The following is a 17,717-nucleotide window of genomic DNA, read 5'->3' as shown; positions in this document are numbered from 1 at the left end:
CCCTTACCCTATCTCTGGTTACCAAGCATAGTTATAAATGAACCCTATAGGTGCCCTAACGCACCTTAAATCATTAGGTGACGACTCTTCAAAATGCAAAACCCCTTCCCAAAAGGAAAGAGTTGTCCCATACCAAAATGTCATAAACCCGATTTCCGCGAGGAAAAAAGGGGGCGCGACAGCATGGCGACTCTGCTGGGGACTTTAGGCTTTTACCATTTCATACCGTTTTTGTGAATTTGTATCCCCTTATGTGCAATTATTTGTTTAATTCCTTTAGGCGTTTAATTTCTTTTTCAAAAGCAAAACTGACATATCTTTCTTGTTTCCTTCCTTTATAACTGCTTTAAATTATAAAACTGTTGTATTTATCGCTTTCTTAACGTGCAAATACATGTCAACATGCTTTTAATTATTGCACAATCATGCTCAACATCATACTCCACTCGTGCCAAACAAATACTATAGCAACGCTTGATGAGTGGTTGCGCCCTTCCTATATCATTACCCCCTAAATTCGGAAAGGTTTATTTACGGTAAAACTAGTCGATCAGCGGTGCAGTCGACAGTTCCGTGCCTTCCCCCTTGAGTTGTCCGCTCAAGGGTATCGGTCGGCTCGGTTTGGTTTTGAATATTATCGGTTTTGCCTATCGGTTATCGATTTACAAATATCATAACCCGATAACCAAACCAATAAGAAATTGGTTATCGGTTATCGGTTAATCGGTTATCGAACATTATGGTTCGGTTATCGGTTTACCCGATAAGATAAAACAACTAAAACAATTTCGCAATATACAAAACTGTCGAGTTCTTAATTATCTTGAGCCAGAAGTCAAGAAATAGATCAGATTTCCGTTGTCTTTGACAACTTTCTGATGCATAAATATAGGATTACAAAGGTGGAATGGAATATGATTGTATTGTTAATAAAACGTGGTCTTGTATCCTTAAGAACAGTTAAACAGAAGTTTACTGCTTAGGATTCTTAATATTCCAAAAAGAGAAACACTTGTTAAAATTATAAGCGGATAATGCAACAACACCAAATTTATACATTTCTTGTCAAAGCCCATTTCATTTTTCATAAAATAGAATCTCTAAAAACGTTTAAAGACTAGACAAATGATTAGAATAAGATCTCAAACAATAGCAGCGCGCACACACACAGCACAACCCACCAAAAAAATCCAGAGCCAGAATGCTTTCAAATAAACTAAGAAAAAGATGAAGATAAAGCAACTAAAAACTTACACGTCGGCCTGAGTCTTGACGGGCTGACTGGTGAGGGCGTGATGCAACTCACGAGTGACGCCGGCCTGAGTCCTAACGGGATGACTGGTAACTGGTGAGGGCGTGAGCTGTGAGGCGGAGAACTGGTGAGGGCGTGAGCCGTGGTGTGGCGGACAACTGGTGAGGTTGGGCCGTAGGGGTGCGGCGGAAAAATTGAGAAACTGAAAAAGAGAAACTGACTTACTGAGAATTGAGAAAGAATAGGAAAAACCAGTTATGAAACCCTAGTATAGTATGTATATACTTAAGGGTAAACTAGTAAATTAGTTAATTCTTATTGGGTTATCGGTTTTTACCCAATAACAGAATTGCAAATCGATCCCGAACCGATAACCCAATAAAAAAAATTTTAAACCCATTACCGAACTGTTAACCCAATAACCCAATACCGAGAACCCAATAAATAATTAACGGTTCGGGTTATCGGTTTTACCCGATATATGCCCACCCCTAAAGGGTACCAGTCTAAAACCCCATAGAAACCTTACTCTGTTTAAATTGCACATGCATCATGGTCAAACCTAGCTGGGTCAGTTATGTTGTCCACATAATGATCCTTTAAGATAGCCTTGTCCAAAAGTCCAGTGGGTTTCCCTAAACCCAAGCGGACGTCATCACGTTCCGTGCATTAATTTGGAGAACTAAATGCCGATATGCTGATCATAAATGTATAAGTAGTCGAGTCTGGTGGGGGTAAGGTCTAACCCTTTTGTTTTGCAGAAAATGAGGCACGAGGTCCCCAGCTTCGGAATGGTTAACATAACCCCACTCTCGCTAGACTGGTGGTGGAATCTTCCATAGGATGACCAAATCAATGAATGGAAAGAAAGGGCCGTCAAGACTAGCGAAAAGCTAGATTATCTAGAATACAACCTGTTAGAATAGGAAGGAAAAGTGAGGAAAAGAGTCAACGACTGCCAGAGCGCTGAGAGAAACGAAGAAGGACATCTATCGAAGGCGTTCTTACTAATGAGCATACGCGAGCTGGAGGATTTGATCAACAAGAACATTCAACCTGAGGAAGGTCCTTCTGGGACCAAATAGGCTAGATTTATTCTTGCTTTTCCTTAAGATGTAATAAGGCCAAATGCCAATAATAACTCGTTTTTATCATTATTTCAGTATCGTTTTGGGACTCGTCTGTTCTTACATTAAGAAATGAAGCATTTATTTAGAATTCTAAGTTCTCCAAATCAAGTTGTCGCTAGGCCTACCTCGGGCACAAAGAGGTTCCCAAATTAGGACACGTTTTACATTCCTGCACTATGTGTTTGAATATTGCAATACTTTTTATAATCCTCACTGACTTGATTACCTTTTGTTTATTTTTTGTTTTATTATTCCCCTCCCCAAAGGTTAGTTCGTGCACTCTGGCATCATCATCTTATTTCACCAGATCCAGGGGCCCTCCACCCACTCCTCCTCTTAGTCCCATAAAAGGCAAGGACAAAGTCAAGAATAAAATGGAAGATTTAAGCAACATCAGGAAGGAAAACACAGTTGAACGGGTAGAGGCCACTGATGGCCATGGTATTTGGGTTCCTAACGAGAATGTGTCACAACTTGAACAGAAACTGTTGAAATTCCACGAAGAGCTCGATCAGGTTCGAAATCTGGCAAACCTGTCATTTTCCCTCAGCACCCCAGATACCAACTTCCCCGACGCTCAAAACCCTACACCTCCTAAAAGTATCCCAAAACAACAGAGTCATCCCGCTCATCACCATCACGCTGCTCCACCAAAGAACCAATGTAACACCTGCCATACCCCAAACAACACTCCACTACTCATCCTAGAACCTTAGAACTCCGCAAACGACCATTTCCACACCCATACACCAAGCCACCATAACAATCCTATCTACGTGGAGACCATGCCACACTCCACCCAACCTATCTCATGCACACCTAGGTCTGATGAAAAGGACCTGCTTATCAGGAACTTGGCCGAGGAACTTAAGAAACTAACCAGCCGGATTCAAGGCGTTGAGGGAAGCAAAAGAATCGAGGGGCTAAACTATGAGGACCTTTGCATACAGCCTGATGTCGAACTACCTGAGGGGTACAAACCTTCTAAGTTCGAAATGTTTGATGGTACGGATGATCTAAGGGTCCATCTGAGAACATATTGCGACAAGCTGGTTGGAGTAGGAAAGGATGAAAGGATCCGCATAAAGCTGTTCATGAGGAGTTTGAAAGGAGATGCATTATCTTGGTACATCAGCCAAGATCCCAAGAAGTGGTCAAGCTGGATGGGCATGGCATCTGACTTTATGGACAGGTTCAGGTTTAATACAGAGAACGTACCAGACGTGTTCTATATCCAGAATTTGAAGAAGAAGACCATGGAGACATTTTGTGAGTACGCTACTCGCTGGAGGTCCGAAGCTGCTAAGGTCAGACCCACCTTAGAAGAGGAGCAAATGAACAAGTTCTTTATCCGGGCTCAGGACCCACAGTACTATGAACGGCTGATGATGATTGAGAACCATCAGAAGTTGGGTAAAGGGCTGCATGAGATAAAGGATGGAGCAATCAATGTGAAAGACTTCGATGGTTCTCAGAGGTCCACCATTGGTGAGATTAGTCTATGCCTGCAGATGGGACCAACCTGGTTCGAGGTTGATTTCCAGGTGATAGATGTATCAGCGTCTTACAATTTGCTGTTGGGACGGCCATGGATTCATGATGCTAGGGCGGTAGCATCATTGCTGCATCAGGCAGTAAAGTTCGAATGGAATCACCAAGAAGTGATCATTCACGGCGACGGTAGCAACCCTATATACAGTCGCTAGACCATTCCGGCGATCGGGGGAAGAAGGAAGCTGGGGGGAGAAACTTACCACCACATTGAGCGAGTCAATGCTATCGACAAAGACAAGTGGTGGGATAGCAAAATCGAGAGTATACTGAGTTGGAGTGGGTACGAACCTGGCAAAGGGCTCGGCAAGAACCTCCAAGGAATCTCTAAACCCATAAAACTCAAGAAACAGGGCACTACCTTTGGTTTAGGATATGAATACACCTGGGAAGAATTCAATAGCTGGTCGCCTCCATGGCGCGGTCCTTATTACCCACTAGAGCAGCCAATACCGCATCTGGAGTAGACCTTCTAACATGCCGACATCATTTATGGGTCAGATGAAGAAGAAGCACTTGCAGCAGTGAAGAACTTGTTTCTAGAGGACAGTGATATGGACTGTTGTATATTCTTGAGGAGGAAGGGGAGGAAAGCCCTTCCATACAGGCTGTGAGCAGAGGGACACATCTCAAGAATTGGACCATCAGGACCACCAAAGCCCGACGAGCCTCGGGGTAGCAAGGCTAAAACAAGCATTATTCACTGCTTTATTCACTAAATGATTTTCTTTTCGCATTTTTCAATTTCCACAATAAGATCTTCGATGTCCAAAACAGTTATTCAATTTATCAAAAGCATGTTTGATTTTTATTATGAATTAATATTTATTGCTATCTTTTTCCTCCTTACTTTACCAATACAGCATTACTATTACTTTTCTTGATGAACCAATGACAGTGACATGCAATGAGACACAACAAACGGACATTGATTCAGAGAAAGATGACATACCTGACGAGATTGTTAAAGAAGTTGAGAATTTTGAGAACAGACCTAAGTCCAACCTGGACGAGACCGAAATTGTCAACCTGGGAGATGCAGAAAACATCAAGGAAACACGAATCAGCATTCACCTATTGCCATCTGAGAGGAAAGAATACACAGAATTTCTAAAGGGGTATGAGGATATATTCGCCTGGTCGTATGATGACATGACCCGTCTGAGTACGTCTATTGTGGCTCACAAACTGCCAACCGATCCAATGTGTCCACCGGTAAAGCAAAAGCTTAGAAAGCTCAAGCCTGATATGAGTTTGAAAATCAAGGAAGAAGTCACCAAGCAGATCAAAGCCAAGGTTCTTAGAGTGGATGAGTACCCAACATGGTTAGCCAAAATTGTGCCAGTGCCGAAGAAGGATGGGAAGGTTAGAGTCTGTGTTGACTACCGGGATATCAACTGGGCCAGTCTGAAAGATGACTTCCCTTTGCCAAATATACACATCCTGATCGATAATTGTGCCAAGAATGAGCTACAGTCATTCGTAGATTGCTTCGCTGGTTATCACCAGATCTGGATGGATGAGGAAGATGCTGAGAAAATGGCTTTCATTACGCAATGGGGAGTTTACTGTTACAAGATGATGCCATTCGGCCTGAAGAATGCAGGGGCCACCTACATAAATGCCATGACTACCATCTTCCATAATATGATACGCAAGGAGATCGAGGTATATGTGGATGATGTTATTATCAAGTCCAAGAAGGCCACTGACCACATAGAAGATCTGAGGAAGTTCTCAATAGACTACGGAAATACAACCTGAAACTAAACCCGGCAAAGTGTGCATTTGGGGTTCCTGCTGGGAAGTTGCTTGGGTTTATTGTGAGCCGCCGAGGAATAGAACTGGATCCATCGAAAGTCAAAGCCATCCAAGAACTACCACCTCTAAAGAAAAAAAAGGATGTGATGAGTTTCTTGGGAAGGCTTAACTACATCGGCCGATTCATAGCACAGTCTACGGTTATCTGTGAGCCAATCTTTAAGATGTTAAAGAAGGACGCTGCCACCAAATGGACCGATGACTGCCAGAAGGCCTTCGACAGAATCAAGGAGTACATGTCAACACCACCAGCCTTAGTCCCGCCCGAGCCAAGTAGACCTTTATTACTCTACTTTGCAGTGTTAGATGGAGCTTTTGGCTGCGTTCTGGGGCAGCATGATGAAACAGAAAGGTAGGAACAAGCCATTTATTATCTCAGTAAGAAGTTCACCCCGTACGAGGCCCGGTATTCTCTATTGGAACACACCTGTTGTGCTTTGACTTGGGTAGTTCAGAAGCTGAGACATTACTTCTGTGCCTATACTACATATCTCATATCGAGAATGGATCCCTTGAAGTACATCTTTCAGAAGCCCATGCCCACTAGCAAGCTAGCCAAGTGGCAAATCCTGTTAAGTGAGTTCGACATTGTTTACGTGACTCAGAATGCGGTCAAGGGACAAGCACCGGCAGACCACCTTGTTGAAAACTCCGTGGATGGAGGATACGGACCCCTAAAAATGTATTTTCCCGATGAATAGGTATCATTCATAGGAGAAGACATTGCAGAATCCTATGACGGTTGGAGAATGTTCTTCGATGGAGCAGCAAACTTCAACAAAGTTGGCATAGGAGCAGTCCTAATATTAGAAACCGGTCAGCATTATCCGGTATCTGCCAAACTCAGGTTCCCCTGCACCAACAATATGGCCAAGTATGAAGGCTGCATCTTAGGGCTCAAAATGGCCATTGACATGAACGTTCAAGAGCTACTAGTGATTGGAGATTCAGACTTACTTATACATCAGGTACGAGAAGAATGGGCAGCTAAGAACTCCAAGATACTCCTGTATCTGCATCACGTACAGGAATTGAGAAAGAGGTTCACAAAGACGGAATTCCAGCATGTTCCTAGAATCCAGAATGAGTTCGTCGATGCATTGGTTACCCTATCATCTATGATACAGCATCCAGACGAGAATTCCATTGATCCCATTCCAGTGAAAATCCATAATCAGCCAGCTTACTGTGCCCATGTAGAAGAGGAAGCAGACGGAAAGCCTTGGTTTCATGATATCAAGGAATATTTGGCAAAAAGAGAGTGCCCGGAGCTTGCTAATCCTACTCAGAAATGCACACTTCGGAGATTGTCCAACAACTTCTTTCACAGTGGAGGACTCCCAATTTAGGATTATTAAGATGTGTCGACGTAAAGGACGCATCCAGGCTACTAGAAGAAATTCATGCTGGGACCTGCAGTCCACATATGAACGGTTTTGTCTTAGCAAAGAAGATACTCCAGGCCGGTTACTTTTGGATGACTATGGAAAAAGACTGCATCCAGTATGTCCAGAAATGCCACCGCTGTCAGATACATGCAGACATGATAAAGGTACCTCCAAGCGAGCTTAACACAACAAGCTCACCATGGCCGTTCGCCGCTTGGGGAATGGACGTTATTGGACCAATCGAGCCTGCTGCGTCCAATGGACACAGGTTTATCCTAGTAACCATCGACTATTTCACCAAATGGGTTAAAGCAGCATCTTACAAAGCAATGACTAAGAAAGTCGTGGCAAACTTTGTCCGCGACCGCATTATTTGTCGATTCAGAATTCCAGAGTCAATTATTACTGATAATGGCTCCAATCTCAACTGCGACTTGATGAAAGCTATGTGCGAAACTTTCAAGATCAAACACAAGAATTCCACAGCCTGCAGGCCTCAGATGAATGGAGCTGTAGAAGCCGCCAACAAGAATATCAAGAAGATACTGAGGAAAATGATAAAGAATCACAGATAGTGGCACGAGAAGTTATCATTTACTCTACTGGGATATCGCACCACGGTCCGCACATCAACTGGGGCAACCCCCTATATGCTGGTTTACGGTACAGAGGCTGTCATTCCCACTGAGGTGGAAATCCCTTCCCTAAGGATCATACAAAAAGCTGAGCTCGACGACGTAGAGTGGGTAAAAAGTCGTTATGAGCAGCTAGCCCTTATAGACGGAAAGAGAATGAACGCAGTTTGCCATGGTCAACTCTACTAGAACAAAATGTCCAGAGCCTTCAACAAAAGAGTCAGGCCAAGACAATTCACACCGGGGCAACTGGTGTTGAAGAAAAAAAAAATTCCGCATCAAGATGAAGCTAAAGAAAAGTTCTCTCCCAACTGGCATGGTCCATACATGGTTCACTGGGTTTTGACAAGAGGAGCCCTCTTACTTGCAGAAATGGACGGAGAAGTCTGGCCAAAGCCGATCAATTCAGATGCAGTCAAGTGTTACTATGTGTAATCTTTATGCTCTCCTTATATGATGTAAATTGAACTACGCTTGACCTGATTCCCGTTTAAGAGGGGATACGTAGGCAGCCCTATGGGTTCGGTCACGATTTAATAAAAATTTCATTTCCCCCCGCAATTGGAAATGGGGCAGAATTTTGAGGAGGACCCTCAAAATTCCGAAGTAATTTCAGCCGATCGCCGCACGAGCAACAGTCAGAAACGTCAACCTATCAAACTGGGGTAGAATTTTAAGGAGGACCCTCAAAATTCCGTAGCGGGAGAGGTTGCAATGTCCTGAACTACGTCACAGTCGTCGGTTCACCCAAAAGCTATTTTTAACTATACATTTATGTTATACTTTACAAAATCATGCATGTTTACTATTGAAACCGCTTTGTTTAGCAACACTACCCCAATAATATAGGCAGTATCACCAGATCAAAGCAAAACGAGTCAAGCAAAGCCAAAGGGGATACGAACTAACCTTCCCCCCTTTACAAAACTCACGATTTTTCTTTGGATGCAGGCACTAGGATTGCGAAATCGTTAAAACATATTGTACGCCCATGGGACAAACATTGTTCAAGAATACGACTCTCCGAACCGTTGCACTTGCCAACCTTTTCTATCAGCACGCACCAGTAATGCTCCGTAGTCACAATTCTCCCAGTAATCACAATGCTGCAATCTGCTCTAAGCTAAGAAAACTCCACTGTCATTTTTCATTTTATGCATTGCATAAGGCTACTACTCTGCCTTCTAATTTGCATAAGGCTACTATTCTGCCTTCCGAGGTTAAACGCTACCTCCATCTGCATCTGCATTGCATAAGGCTACTATTCAGCCTTCCAATTTGCACAAGGCTACCATTCTGCCTTCCGAGGTTAAGCACTACCTCCATCTGCATCTGCATTGCATAAGGCTACTATTCTGCCTTCCAATTTGCATAAGGCTACTATTCTGCCTTCCGAGGTTAAACGCTACCTGCATCTACATCTGCATTGTATAAGGCTACTATTCTGCCTTCCAATTTGCATAAGGCTACTATTCTGCCTTCCGAGGTTAAATGCTACCTCGATCTACATTGCATAAGGCTACCATTCTACCTTCCGAGACTAAACGCTGTCTCCATCTTCATCTGCATGGCTGAAAGATCGCCTCATACTGCATTGTATGGCTGAAAGACCGCCCCATACTGCACTGCATAGCTGAAAGATCGCCCCATACTGCATTTCATGGCTAAAAGATTGCCATACTGCATTTCATGGCTGAAAGATCGCCATACTACATTTCATGGCTGAAAGATCTCCACATACTGCATTTCATGGCTGAAAGATCGCCATACTGCATTTCATGGCTGAAAGATAGCCACATCTGCATCTGCAAGGCTGAAAGATCGCCACATACTGCATCCTTCATGGGCTGAAATATCGCCAACTCATCCAAAGGCGTCATCGTTTGGAGGCACCATCTTCATAGTCCGAGAACACCATGTCATGGCCTGAGGACCTCTTTCAATATTTTGCGTGTCATTATTCAAAGGCTTCATGGTTTGGAGGCACGATCTTTATAGCCCGAGAACATCATTTCATGGCATCCGAATCCCTTATCATACAACCCATGGCCCAGGACATCACGGTCTAAGGACATCATCCTCATCGTCCGAAGACAGCATTCATGGTCCAACGGGAATTTGCATCATGTTTAAATTTATGCACAATATACGCTTGTATTGCTTATGTGCAGGTAAACCGGCGAGCAATGTTTATCCCAGCAGGAGCGATCCCGCTCCAGTTCCCTCAGCCATATCGAACCTAACCATTCCCGCAAACCGTTCACTCCCCGGCCCTAGATGTTGTATCCGTTCTTGAAACGACTTCATCGGTATACTTCGCCAATGAATCCTGAACTACATACGGCATGATTCCTGTAAAACCAGGGATATGTAGGCAACTCAAAAGCCAGGGTGCGGCCTAGTCTCTCGAACTATTTTGCTCGGTCAAAATTGGCCATCATATATTTACCCGACAACTCTTTCATCCTTCCCGGTTAAAGAGGGGCAGCTGTTGATACCCAATTATTTCTCAAACTTTTTTTAAATTCGCATATATGCCTTCAAAATCACATTTACAATAATTGATATTTTTTCATGATTTTCCATATTATTATCAATTTATTTTCTAATTTGTTCAGTGTTCTATATCCAATAATTATTCATAAATTACATTACAAGGAATTTCAAAGTATTTCTTAGCTCAATATATCATTTTTAATCCTATTAGGATTTAATTATTTCGCAAATTAGCCAATTTGGCATTGTTTGGCTATAATTACAACAATTTTTGCAATTATAGCCTAATTGTACACTGTACGCTGTTTTAATTCAATAATTAGTCATTTTATATTTTAGATATTAGTAAATTACCTTAAATTTCACCTATTTAGCTTTAATTTCATTTTATCTAATTATTAGCTATTTTTATTAATTATTTATCTAATTTAGTTGGGTATTTAACAAGTAGCCACTCTTATTTAAATTATAACCTAAATTAAACCAACCCCAAACCCAATTAAACAACCCACCAGACCCAAGACCAAACCCAAACCATACCCGGCCAAGACCTGATTTAATCTTGGCCATTGATCGAGTTTGATCAACGGCCCGAATTCACTCTTACCATATTAAACCCTAACGACTACCCCCCCCCCCAAATCTCTCATTTCCCGCTCTCATTTCTCTCTCAACTGACCTCTCTAACTCCTTCTCTCTATATCTGGTTCTCTCTAGAACCTTCTCTACTCTCCTCCTCTCCGATGGACCTGTCCACCTTTTCCGATCACCTCCCTCACCGAAAACCATGGCCTCTCATCTTCTCCTGGCCTCTGCTTCACCCCACGCCGGTTTAACACTACCATGAGGTCCTCAGGTGATCCTGGAGCGGTTCAAATCCTATCCATGGTCTTTCATGCCATTCTCCAGCCATCCATGGCTGTTTGAGTAAGATCTATGGCTTTTCCGGCTAAAACCGGTAATACTTTAAGGTTTTCTCATCTTCTCTGAGTTCTCTGAAACCCTAACCCTTAAGATTTTCCGATTTCTTTTAAATCCGTGTATATTATGAGCTTTTGTTGTTTTCCTCAAAGGTTTTTTTCTAAAATAACTCCTTACCTCCGAATTAGGGTTCTTAAACACCTTTTCGAAAACGCTTCTTTCTTCTGATTTTGTATTAATCTGCAAACGTTTGTTTAAGCTTTCTCCTCTATTCGAGTTATTCTAATAAAACCCTAATTTCGTCTCTTAAACTTCTTAGATCTGTACAGATCTAAGAAGGATCGAACTTATTTACTTGTTTTATGGAAAATCTCCCGATTTTCGAGTGGTTTGTCATCTTCCTAAACTAGGGTTTCTGAAAATCCTTTTCTTCGAAACACTTTCTGGTTTTAAGTGTATCTATGTGTTTTGAATGATTTTGTTGAGTTCTTCCTTGACCCTAACTAGCCTACGTCAAAAACCCTAATTTTTAGGGTTCTTCGTTTGGTTGTATTAGCATGACTTACTGATTCTCATATTTCTTTTGAGTGCTTGTGATTTCTTGTGACTGCCTTGCATTGATATGCTTCTACTGAATTTCTCAGCCTAGACTTGCACCAATTCTATGTGTTTGTATTCATCTTGACTGTTCGCATCAAGACTTGCATCTTTCTCACTGATTCAGTATCGTTTTATCTTCATGTTTTGCTAGAGTTGTGTGTCAATTCTTGACTACCAATGTCTTACTCTATTTATATGTTAAACATGCTGACTCTTTTCCATGATTTTCTCTTCGATTGATTCTGAATTCCTTATTACTTGGTGTGATTTGAACATTTCCCTTTAGACCCCCCGACCCCTACCTTTCCACTTAATTTGATTAGTTGTTTGCCTTAATTATTTCCTTGCCTAGTCTGCATTGCTACTGGTTGTCTCCTTAGTTTGAAAATTTTCTGAACCTAGCCTTAATTACTTGTTCTATACTGGTACTATTTTGAAATCTTTCCTTATTTGTCATACTCCAGCCGTGTATGATTTCTTTCCTTACTTGCCACCTGCTCTTTACCATTCACACTAACTCCCTTAATCAAAGGGAGATTCGAACCAATTTTTTATACTGAGTTATATAATTACTGAAGAATTGATTCTTGTCTTATTTTAACCAGTTTCCAAACTACTATATAAATGACTCTCTTCTACAGTCTTAGGACACGAACACATTTTATAATACACACACACACTCAAACTCCCTCTTCTTTCTCTGCCACTTGTGCTAACTACTTCTCTAGCCGGCTGAAAGCCAAGGCTAGACTGAGGAACTCTACTTGCTTTACTTTCTGCACTTTACTTCTTCAACTGGTATGTCTCTAGTTTAAATTTGAAACTCAACTTTATGTGTTCCATGCCTATACATCCATGCTTGATACTGTACTAGTTATTCAATTTGTTTCTATGATTGATATTGTTAAGCATGTCTAAATTCTTGCCTTGTGTGTAATCAACATATCAGACTTTACTTAGTTCTTTGACACTTGTTCAGCATGTTCACTTAGTTCCCTTACCCCTCCCTAACTGGTATAACCATCTAGTGTCAAACCTTGTTCAACAAAACCCTTGTCTTCAACATGATCCTGTTGCGCTCTTCCCTATGTTTTAAATGTCTGTTACCATGACTGATTTGTTCAATGGATTCATAGTTGTTCTGTATATTTGTTGCATCAAATGTTTCCCCATTTATGGGGTTTCAAACCTGTATGTTCCCAACGCCTCCTTTCCCTGTTTGTGTTTGAACTATGTATGATGATTTGTTTTTGAGTTGCTGATTGTCCTGTTTCTTTTCTTTTCACTAAGGCAAACTCTTGTACTACCTTCCAAAACTTATTTCAAACTAAGCATTTTTAAATTGTTTCCAACTCAACTCTTTTAAATCTATGTCAAGCACTCTCACACATACTCTTAGGCCACTAGGTTCTGCCCCTTTTATGTGAGCCTTGCCTTAGGACCCTGGAGTTCCCTCTGAACTTGGACACATAAAAGCTGGCCTTTCCACACTGCACTTACTCTTTTTTGGTTATGCAATCTGGGTGTAAGCACTGCCCTGGATCCCTAGAGGTCCTTAGGGAACTCTGACATGCCCAGATTTGGGAAAGACTATGGAACAATCTTGGCACTTGAGGTGGTTTATTACATAACTCAGGGAGGAAGTCCTAATCAGGTGCTGAAAGTTTGGGCCTGTTTCAGGCTCTCTATAGTGTAATTTTTGCTCTTCTTATGTAAATCATTTCAGTATTGGTCTGTAATAATTATTTGTAAATAAGTCCGGGATTGGATAGTGAAAAGGGATGGGTAATATGCATGTTGTAGTATAATCCAGGATAGATACCATGCCTATAGGACTTTACATTTTTGCCTCACCATGTTAGAAATCATGCCTACAGGGTTTTTACTATGTTTTCCTCACCACGTTAGAAATCATGCCATTTAGGATTCATATGTACTGTTTTCAGCATCTCATCCACACTTAGAAATCTTGTCTATAGGGTAGATAATAACAATAAAATAAGCTGCTATTATGTGATTCTGCCAATGTAAACATGTTCTGAAATTTTATTTAGAAACCATGCCTATAGGGAATAACTTCAGAAATTCTGCTTGTAGATCTCAACTAGTTTAGTTAAATAAATCAACCTAGTCCACGTTTTAGTTCGTTTCGAAACTGGTTTGATTAATGGTTTATTTTCTCTAAAACGAGTTCTTTCAAAAACTGCATTGATTTGTCATTAGATACCATGCCTAAGGATTCAAGAGTCCGCTTTAAAACTTGCCATCTGTATTCTGCGCCTAGGCAAGCCTTAGGCAATCAACTTTAAATAAAAACCAGAACCATCTCTGTGATTATTGTTTAACTGTCAACGTGTTAAAACCACTAGGCAAGCCTGATTCGGACTTCTTTTCTGAGTCATGTAATAAATCTGGTTCTACTATTATCACTTAAGTACCTTGTTAGGATCTGAATTTAGACCTTTATTTTGTATGAGTCATGTTGTCTATGTGCATTACTTGTGGAGGTATATCTGAGCCTTCTATCTGATTTATGTGTTTTACCCCCTAAATGCAGTCCTATGTGTTCTTATTTGTGGCCTAGTATTTTACCTTTAAACCTGAGGGTCTGCCTAGAACCCCTCTCTTTATAGGATAGGAGTCCTAAATTCCTCCGGGACTAAAAGGAAAGGGTCGGGTAACAGCATGCAATAGGGGTCGAGACCAACCTTCGCTTTAATCACCTTCACGGGGCGGGAAAGGGTAGTTATGGATATGATGACCGGTGCCCTAATGCCATGTGTAGCCCCTTTCTAAGGAGTGATTACTGGGCATTGTACTGATGCGATCGTATAGGCTAACCAACCTAGGACACCCCTTTATATTCACAAACACGCTTAGATTGTACTTCTTTTCAAAAATCATTTTTTTATTAACTTTTTTTTTCAAACATCTGTGCGTTTAAACTTAAATCCCCTACTATTTGAGCCATACTTGTTTATTTGCTAATTGTACAAATTCACACAAAAGCTGTCTGGCCGGGAACCACACTAGTGGATCCTGAGGGGTGCCTAACACCTTCCCCTTAGGATAATTTCAAGCCCTTACCCTATCTCTGATTACCAAGCATAGTTATAAATGAACCCTATAAGTGCCCTAACGCACCTTAAATCGTTAGGTGGCGACTCTTCGAAATTCAAAACCCCTTCCCGAAAGGAAAGAGTTGTCCCATACCAAAATGTCATAAACCCAATTTTCGCGAGGAAAAATGGGGGCGCGACAGCAGTGTTAGGGTCTTGGCGTGACAGTCAAGAATAGCATAATGGGGCGACAACCAGTCCATGCCCAAGATAACATCTAAGTCTACCATGCTGAGCAATAATAAATTGGCTCTGGCATCAAAACCACTAAGAGCAATCAAACACGACCGATACATGCGTTCCACTACAAGAGAATCTCTCACAGGAGTAGACACATAAACAGGGGAACTCAAAGAATCCCGAGAAACACCCAAATGTGGGTAAAAATAAGATGACACATAGGAATAAGTGGATCGTGGATCAAATAGAACTGACGCATCTCTATGACAGATCGGAACAATACCTGTAATGATAGAGTCGGAAGCAACTGCCTCTGTGCGAGCAGGAAGGGCATAATATCTGGCATGGACTCCCCTATAGGGCGACCTCTACCTCCCCGCCTCCACCTCGAGCTGGATGAGTAGGTGGAGTGGTAGCTGGTGCTCCAATTATAGCCTGAGGACTATGTGGAGCACGCTGTGGCTGAGAATTATGTGGAGGTGCACCCCTCCTAAGTCTAAGGCAATCCCTCATCATATGGCGAGTGTCGCCACACTCAAAACAAGCTCTGGTAGGGTGTGACTGCTATGGCTCGCTCAGGCCAGGTCTGCTAGACTGATCATTGAAAGCACCCGTGCTGGAGGCATACTAGATACTGGCGGTGCATAATAAGGCTCCTGGGTTCTAGAAGTAGCTGGAATACAACTGGCGGCTGGAAGAGCTGAATGAATGCGGCGACTCACATAGCCCCTACCATGTCAAACTACAGCTGGGGCACGATCATCAGAATAAGAACCAGTCTCTCGAGACCTCTTGACCTCTCTCTCCGCTCTCTCCCGAGAAAGCATGCCCTCTACTCTCCTAGCAATACTCATAACCTGCTGATACGAGATATCCATCTCTAACTCTCGGGCCATGCTAGTCCTGATGCTGGGATGGAGTCCCTCAATAAATTGTCGGACCTTCTCTCGAACTTTAGAAACCAAGGCCGGTGCATGTCTAGCCAAGTCACAGAAACGCAGTGAAAGAAACCCCACTCGACTATGATATGCCCATAGTACGGAGGATATGAAGGCACTGCTCCAGAAATACCTGAACATCCTATGACGCTAGGCCATTGAATGTAGAAGGGTGTTACATTTTGTACCTCTCGAGTCTACACTGCTCCTCCTCTATAACTGTTGCCCTACCCTCGGGTAGATCTGGGCTACAAGTGGTACCGGTATAAATTTTGGAATTTGATCAATCTGAACCCACTGCTCTGGGGTACGGACGGCGGGAGTTTGTGCTCCTCCCCCGGATTCAGATATGGCAGGAGAAAGAGGGATATACCCTACATGATCTAGAGTACTGAACATGCTCATGAACTGTGCAAGGGTCTCCTGAAGAGTTGGTGCAATAGTAGTAGGCATCTCGGGTGCCTGCGCTCCGACTGGAGCTACTGGTGGCTCCTCTGTAGCAGCTCGTACGGGTGCTCTAGCTACACCACGTGGACATCCTCGGCCTCTACCCCAGCCCTAGCCTCTCGCAGCTCTAGCAGGGGGCGCAGGTGCCTGGTCATCTTCGGTTGTACGTGTCCTCGCCATCTGTGAGAGAATAGAATACAGAAGTTTAGGACTTTGAAGTAAACAAATCTTCGCACGACAAGGAATCAAAGAAGTGTAACTTTCCTAATAGTTTCATATCCTCCTGAAGATAGGTACAGACATCTCCATACCGATCCGCGACACTCTAAATAACCATCTTGTGACTCACGATACCTATGAACCTAGAGCTTTGATACCAACTTGTCACGACCTAATTTGCCCTTCGTAAGATGTCGTGACGGCACCTAGTCTCTACGACTAGGTAAGCCTAATATTGCGGAAAAACAACAAAAATGAAAACATAAAAATCTAAATCACTAACATCAACAGTAATGAAGTAATTGATGGAAATGCCGCTCGGCATATACCATAACAACTCCCAAACAGAATACATACAAAATCTTCCCAAGACCCGAAACATCATAAGTCACAAGCTTCTAATAATTCACTAATTGTTCTATATACCGGTATTTAGAAGTAGTAGAAGAAGAACTACACAAAAGATAGATGGGGACTCCTAGTCTGCGGACGCGACACATGTACCTTGAAGTCTCCGTAACAGCAGCAGGTGCACAACTAATGGCGAGGCTGGAATTATGTACCTGGATCTACACACGAAAACATGTGCGGAAGAGTAGCATGAGTACACCACGATGGTACCCAGTAAGTTCCAAGCCTAACCCCGATCGAGTAGTGATGACGTCAGGTCAGGCCCACTGGTTTATAATAAATAATGCAGGAAAATGTACAGTATAATATAAGACTAGAAGGAAACAAAGAAAAGCACAGCAATGATAGCAATATAGTACCAGGGATAAACAGCAGGGGATCTCCCGATAAACAGCAGGGGATCTCCCGAGATACCATCTCGTAGTCCCAAAATAAATGTGCAAAGAGATCTCCCGAGGTACCGCCGCGTAGTCTCAAAAGTAAATATGTAGGGAGAACTCCCGAGGAACCACCTCGTAGTCTCAATGTGCAGGGAGAACTCCCGAGGAACTGCCTCGTAGTCTCAAAAGTAAATGTACAGGGGGATCTCCCGGGAAACCGTCCCGTAGT

The sequence above is a fragment of the Nicotiana attenuata genome, unplaced genomic scaffold (assembly GCF_001879085.1).
Source record: "Nicotiana attenuata strain UT unplaced genomic scaffold, NIATTr2, whole genome shotgun sequence".
Taxonomy (NCBI): domain Eukaryota; kingdom Viridiplantae; phylum Streptophyta; class Magnoliopsida; order Solanales; family Solanaceae; genus Nicotiana; species Nicotiana attenuata.
The sequence above is the reverse complement of the archived record's forward strand: the minus strand, read 5'-3'. Positions refer to the sequence as shown.